Below are 7,820 nucleotides of genomic sequence, written 5' to 3'. Positions count from 1 at the left end.
AAGGCAACAGAGTACCCATATGTTGACTTTTGAATTTTCATCTCTTTTCAGGTAGTGCTATGTGTTATAATACTCTCTCATGATTCTGGACAGCAGCATTGAGCCACAGCTCCAGTCAGGCATATGATCATGAGGGGAAACAGCCCTATAGAACCACAGTTCTATAGGGAATGGTGTTGCTAAGATATATTAGGTAGGTTAGGTGCATTAAGGGCAGTTTTAACCTATGACATTTTAAACTTATAATGGGTTTATAAGGCCATCATGTCATCATAAATTCAAAATTTGTATTATTTCTGTGGAGGTATTGGGAAGAAAATAAGACTGGTTACAGGGGACATCAAGTAGGGTTTTAAAGGCCAAATAGGAATTCACAAGATGCAGAAGTGGGAGAAGTGTATTTCCGCAAAAGAAACAGTATGCGGTCTTCTTCCTCCTTGCTTAGAGATATTAACCCTACTTCCAAGAGGATGGAACCAAAGCTTACTGAGATGTAACCTACCCAAGGTCAGGTATGCAGGAATGCAAAGCTATGACCCACACCTGTCCTGTTTTGTCTGACTCAGAGTCCAGAAGTCAGTGGTCAAAATGTGAAGGCTGCTGCTCCCAAGATTCACTAATAATTCAGTTTGGGGTTCCTAAGTTTGGTAGCTGTGGAATATGAGGGAGCTTGGGTTCTGAATTGAGGGAGAAAGCTTGTGTGATACTCCAAGGTGAAGACAGGTAATTCCCACCATCATTCAGCTCTGTTTTACTGTGTAAACTTTCCTCCCATGGTGATTTTCTATGTAAGGTGGCAACAGGCCCACCAAGAGCTGCGGACCCTTGTTTGACCAGGTCAGCCACTAGAGAGGAAAGACAGTAGTTTGAGCAAAGGTCCAATGTACAGTTTCCAGTGGTCAGACCTGGGCATGTGACTATGCCTGAGCAAATCCTGTGTCTGGAAGAATGTAGCCCTCTCACTGGTCACATCGCAGTCAGATGGCCATGATGAATCAATCGAGTGAACCAACCACTGTGGGTTCTCTCACAAGTCAGACCTGGGTCACACCACCATCACTGGAGCTCCTGCAGTCAAAACCACTGAGAGTGGAGGAAGAATAGTCTCCCACAAACAATGTTAGGGTGCTGGACCCTAACGAAAGTCCTTCTCCGGTAACTGAAGCCTTTTTTTGATATGCTTTCTTCTTTCATACCAGCATCTCCAGGAGTCTTAGAGGTCAGCCTGTTAGTGAGGGCCAAGATATGGGTGAGGACAAGGAGATTGAAGGCAAGAGATGGGATGAAGGAAGGAGGTATTTTCAGGTTCCTTTTGGGTCAGAGTGTGTGTAGCTGCTACCGCTTTCTATCAAGGATCTCGGATGTATGGATCAGGATATGGAGATCTACAAGATGAAGGGGAGAAGGCTGACTGGTAGACTCAGTGGATGTTCTTTCAAAAAGACCAGGAGAGCCCATCACCTCGTCTATGGGAGACAGATCTGTCCAATAGTCTCTGATCATAGGCTAAGGGAACCACAGGTTACCTGAGCCAAAAGAAGAAAAGCCCTCATGGAGGAGGTCCAGAGGGGATGCAGCCCGAGGAACCAGCTTGCCTAGCAGTATGGCAGCTTTGACAGTAGAAAAACAGTAGTAGAAAGTGTTCTATAGGCACACGCATGGTAAGCTCCTTGGATAAGGTGGGCAGCATCCCTGTTTCCTCCCTACATTGTCCTGATTGTCCTGATTGCAGTTTGAAGGAGGTGCAATAGAAGGATGGACTCCATCTGATGAGCCCCTGCAGGGATGAGCATGATTAAAGCAGGAAGCACAATTAAGGGATTTTAGGAATTAGCACCAACTTTTGGAGGGACAAAATCAGCTAGGAGAAGCCAGAGAGGTAAGCCCAGTCTGGATGACATCCACTGACCCTTTGCACAGCGAAACCTGTGTTTCCAGGGCAACCGTGACGTTCTGATTGAATGCCTCACCTTGACAGGAAGTGCAATTTAAAACATTGTGTTTGTAATTATTTTGAACATTCTGTGCATGAAGTCTTGTGTCAGGTGCTTTACATACCTGATCTCCTTTTATCCTCTCTGCATGAAGGGACATCATCCCCATTTTAAGGAGGAGGAGCCAGTGTTCTAGGAAGCTGGGAAAGTTCCACCAGTATCACATGGTGAGGCAGTGAAGCCAAGATTCCCGTAGGCCTGTTTGATGTCCACGCACTTATTCTTTTAACTGGGGTCCCTTTGATATCAGGAACCAGAGACACAGTGGCAGCCTGATGGCAAAGGGGAAACATGGCAAAGTGGGAGGTTGCTACCTGAGTCCTGCAGCCACTCAGCAGTTGTTCTGATGACACACAGATTGGAGACAAGCAGATCTTCATCTCCCGGTGCTGAGTCTCCTAGCCCAGACAATTCCCTCCTCTCACAGTCTCTCCAAGAGCTCTGTGCTGCCTTTCTTATCTAAAGCCTGACAGTTGGAAGCTTAGATGAAGGCTCCTCAGTCCCAATTATTTCAGTCGGAGAGAGTGGAGGTTTAGGAGAAGTGGGAGCAGGTGGGGAAGGGTAGGGCAGGGCACAGAGCCCATGGCCCCAGAGGAGGTGGGAGGCAGGGAGGCAGCTTCATTAGCCTGTCCCCAGGGGACTTGGCAGCCAGTTATTAAATGCTCCCTAGGTTGGTGAGCTTGGCAGATGAGGGAAGAAAACAACTGTGGGAGTTGTGTATGTACAGGGGGTGGAGGTGGCTGTGCCTGAGTCAGGAAACCCCATTGTCTCCTTTTGTGCTGGTGGGCCGAGATTGGGGATTCTGCAGGACCTAAAGCTGTAGGCACTGTGTGAGCCACTCCATAGCAGCAAGGAGGGCTGAGGTCATCAGTGGGTGCAGGCTGGGTGCTGGATCAACCTCATGCTGGTTCCTATGCCCCTGCATGTGCTACCCTTACAGGGATTCCTATACACTTTCAGGGGTCTCCGTAGGTTCCATTGATGCTAAGCAGGCAGCTGTGATGTTCACTGGATCCCCCCCCCCCCCCCGCGTCTTGCCTGCCTCCACGAAGTCTCTTAGTTCTATTTGTAGTCTTGGGGCTTTGTCCTATTCTATATTGTAGACCATATAATTTTCTAATATTATATGAAATTTCCCCATATTATCAAAAGGTTATTTGTGAAGTTGCCTGGTTCCCCAGATCTCTTCTTTCGTGCCCCAATACCTACCCAGCAGGCCATCAGCAACCCTGAAATCCTTACCTCAACCTCAGAGACCCTTATTTTGCTGCTGCCTCCTGCATGTTCCCTGGGGCAGCTTCCGGGTTCCACAGTTGACCTTTCTTCATCCTTCCTTTGGACATACTCATTCTCACAGTGGCCTGCCTCAAAGAGGGGCTTCCTCATCTGCCTCCTAGCTCAGACCAGAAAAGCCAAACTCTTCTCCAAGTATGTTTGCACATCTGCTTTTCTCCCTGCTCTGCTTTGTAGCCCTGACTTTAGTCACCTTAGCTCTTCCATCTGTCTCTCCTGCTTGAAGTTCCCAGTGCCTACTCAGCCCTTTTGGATGAAATCCATACTCCTTTTTCTGGCTCCAGAGGTCATTGCTTGACCCTCTTGCCAGCTCTGCCTCATGCCTTTTGCATGTGCCACTTTGTTCTCATCTCTGAATCATTTTGAATCATCTCTGAACCATTCCCTCTCCCCTCAGTACCTCCCCTCCCCTCCCCTTTCCTTCCCTCCCCTTTCCTTCCCTTCTCTTCCCTTCTCTTCCCTTCCCTTCCCTTCCATAATCCTGCCCTTTTTGGAGGTACTGGGGATGGAATTCAGGGTCAGGCAAATGCTGGGTAAGCACTACACCACTGAGCTCCAGGCCTGGCCCTGGTTTTGGTTTTAAATCTCAGCTAACTAGAGAGTGAACTCAGCTTTTGCTTCCTCTGGGAAATGCTCCTTGACTATGTCATCTTCCCTGTCCCCAGTAGGTTTAAGTGTTTCCACTCTGGGCATCCTGCAGACTTCTGCCTCTGCATTGTGGTACTTACCAACTCTACCAGGGTTATTTACAGGTTTATTTCTGTCTCTCCACTGACTATGGAGTTTATGTTGCCATTCCTAGCTCAGAGTCAGGCATATGGTTAATGATTATCCAAGGCTGCCAGAAGAAATGAAGTGTCTGTCAACCAATCTCTTGAATGCCAATAAGGGGGCTTTTGATACATTGGTGTATTTTGGTTTCCTACAGCTATCATAACAGATTACCATAAACCAGTGGCTTAAAAAACAAAAATTCATCCTCTCACAGCTCTGGAGGTCAGAAGTCAAGTAAGGCTCAACTTCACTGTGCCAAAGTCAGAGTCTGGTGAGGCTGTGCTCCTTCTGGAGGCTGAAGGGAGAATCCATTTGCTTGCGTTTTCTAGCTTCTAGATGTCACTCGGTTTCCTTGGCTTGTGGGCTCTTTTTTCATTTTTAAAGCCAAAAGCCTGGGGCTGAATCCTCACATTGCCATTGCTCTGATTCTCTCTCCTGCTTCCCTCTTCCACTTTTAACGACACCAGTGTTTGCACTGAGCTCAATCCAGGATAATCTCTATTTTAAGGATTGGTGATTAGCAATCTCAACTTGATCTGCAGTCTTGATTCCCATTTGGCATGAAAGGTATCAACATACCCACAGATCTCAGGGATTAGAATATGGACACCTTTGCAGGGAGCTATACTTCTAGCCACTACCATGTGGAAGAAGCTAGAGAAGCTTATGCCATGTGTGGAGAGAGATGCTGGTCCGTGAAACTCAAAGAGTTGGAGATTAAATGTAAGAAAGACCATAGAGATCAGGATAGGATGATGTAGATGAGGTTTGAGAACATGAAGGGGTTTGGCTATGAGTAAAAGAAACACCACCCAAACTGGATTTAAGTATACCAGTTCTGCTCTTTTATTTTCTGTGAGTTCAGTTTCCTACAGCCAACCAAAGTCTGAAAATATTACAGAGAAAATTAGAGAAATAAATGCCTCATAAACTTAAAATCTCACACTGTCCTGAGTGGCCTGGTGAAATCTCGCAGCATCCTGCTCCGTCCTGCTGGAAATGTGAGTCATCCCTCTGTGTGGTGTGTCCCATCCACCCGTAGTCACTCAGGAGCCGTCTTGGCTACCTCGCCAACTGTTGCAGTGTTGTAGTATTGTTCAAATGATGCTTATTTTACTTAACAGTGGCCTCAAGGCACAAGAGTAGCAATGTTGACAATTTTATTATAGTATATTGTTATAATTGTTCTATTTTATTATTAGTCATTGTTCTTTAATCTACTGTGCCTAATTTATAAATTAAACCTAAGTATTTACATATATATTTTTGCCTCTATTTTTGGAAGTATTTTCATACATATATATCACATATAGAATTTGCCACTTGCTGAGATTTGAGGTATCTGCTGGAGTCCTAGAATGTGTTCCTGTGAATAAGAGCAGAATACCGTACCACAGGAATTTGTAGCCTCATGGAATGAAAAAGTCACAGATAGGAATTTGGTCAGGATTCAGCTGCTGCTCCCACAGTTTTATTTTCTTTGTTTCACATATCTCTTCATCCTAGATTGGCTTCCCCTTAAGTCCCTGTGAGATGCTGATGGCAGTAGCCGTTCCTGCCTCATAGTCCCCAGGTTTCGGTGCCCTAGGGAAGAGAGACTGCCGGGCTTGGCTGATCTCACTTGTCTCTCTTCAGCCAATCACAGGGTGACCTTTGGCACTAATTGGATTGGGTTCCATCCAAACTATGGGCAGCAATGGGGAAGAGCAGATTCTCAAAGGAAATTCTGGGTGCCATTTTACCAGACCAGTCTACTGTATCCTGGGCAGCCCTGGGTGAGACAGGGCTTGCATTGTTTCTGGATCTGTTGCTGTTTTGCTGTGTGGCATTGAGCAACTTATTTGTTAACTTCTCTGGGCCCCCCTGTAAAATGAGGGGGTGGGATTGGATACTCTCTGAGAGACCTTCCAGCTCCCACAACCTAGCCACTTGGAGGCTTTTCCCATCTGTTTAGTCCATCTGTTTTTTGTGCCTACAGACACTAGTAGTAAAAATCCTTAGAAAACCCACTGGGTTCTCTGTAGGGAAAGTTGTGGGGAGAAGAGCTATGTTTGGGATCTGCATCAGGGCTCAAGTGGCACTAGAGAGGCTTTCTTTTCCATATGAAGTGCTGGGAGGTGGCCAGTTCTGGTTCCTGGGAGAAACTGGGGCCAGAGGAAAAGGTCAGGGGCTACCAAGACCACAGTTATGTTTACCATGGGTGAAGGGTCACCCTGTGTTTTGTGTCAAGCTTAGTTTGTAGCCAGGGTTTGGGGTGGCATGTAAATTGGGGTTCACTGGATAGCTGATCCAGCCTGCATCTGGGTTGGGGATGGAATCAGACGCTTATCAGAAGTAGACAGGGCAGGTCTATAGGTGACTCAGCTGTCATATGAAAGTAGCTTTGGTCACATGTGACTTCGCAAGCACTTACTGTCATTTAATATCTCATGCATTTTATTTGTTCCTTGTCTGTTCCCTTTAAATGGAATGTCAACTCCATGAAGGCAAAGACTGTTTTCCATGGTCCAGAGACAGCTCCTAGATTAGTGCTTGGCACCTTGTAGGTGCTCAGGAAATCACGGTGGGGTGGCTAAGTGAATAAGGGAGAGGTGCATGGATCGGGAGTGGCCAGTGCTGGACCCATTCCACTAGCACTTCCCCAACTCTGCTGCCCTTTAGAACCACGTGGAGAGCTCCTAAGAATACCAGTGCTCAGGATGCACCCCATACCAACTGAATCAGAATACTGGCGGCTGCAGCCAGGAACCATTATCTAAAAAAGGATTCCTCTAGCTTACTCTGCAGCACTGCAAATCTGAGCACCATTACATCCAGCCAGGCTAAGTGCAGGAGGACGTGCATGTGGAGTGGTCCACACATGCAGGAGGAAGGAGTGGAACTAAAGCTGGCACTGCAGTGGGGCTCAGGTTCTTGGTGGCAGGATGGAGACTTTTTGTCTTAGATCTCTCTATCACAGTCTCTGGACACCTACCATAGAGGTGATTGCTATCACAGAGAGTATTTTGGCCTCAAGTCAAGAAGAGCTCTTGCTTCCCAGCTAAGTGAAAGCAAATCAATTTGAGGAGCTGCTGATTAGGGCTGGCAGCTGGGGAGCCTCTAGGGCTGTCGGAGTCAAGGCAAGGCTTAGCTAAACCTTTGGGAAGAGGTAGCAGGCAGAAGCTGCAGGCCACCTTGGAGATGCAGCAGCCCAGCCTTCTCTTGGGGTGCAAGGGAAACCTTGAGGAGTTGCTGTCTGGATGAAGGATTGCAATTTTCCATTTATTTAGACCAGGAATATTAATTGTTTTAGTTGTCATTCATTGAAAACTTGCCATGTTCCCAGCATTTTAATAATCATTTGCAATATTTGGGCATTGTAGGTCTTACTCTTATTTATGGAGCCTCCGACAGAGGAAATAAAGTGCTTCAGGTCAAATGGCTTCAAAGTTTCAAGCCAGGCTTGAAACCAGGTCTGTCTGGTAAAAATTCAAATATTTTCTCTTGGTGCTCTGCTGGGTATTGGTTTGCATGCCAGACTCTCAGCTCCCCTGAGCATGTCAGGTTCAAGTCTGAAAGACAGCGCTTAGCCCAGTAGATAACCACTGGGGAGAGTCTGCTGAAGGCAGAAAGGAATAAGGAAATATTTGCTGAGTGGATGGATAAATGAAGAAGTGTTTACTGACTTGTTCCTGAAGAAAGAGCCTTAGGTGGCCTGAGGTATATACTGTACTGCAAGATGTAGGCAGCCTCCAGGAGGGCCAGTTACCAGAGAACTTC

The sequence above is a fragment of the Cavia porcellus genome, unplaced genomic scaffold (assembly GCF_034190915.1).
Source record: "Cavia porcellus strain 051 isolate PalLab524CR breed Dunkin Hartley unplaced genomic scaffold, mCavPor4.1 scaffold_19, whole genome shotgun sequence".
In the NCBI taxonomy this organism is placed as follows: domain Eukaryota; kingdom Metazoa; phylum Chordata; class Mammalia; order Rodentia; family Caviidae; genus Cavia; species Cavia porcellus.
Note: the sequence above shows the minus strand (reverse complement) of the source record.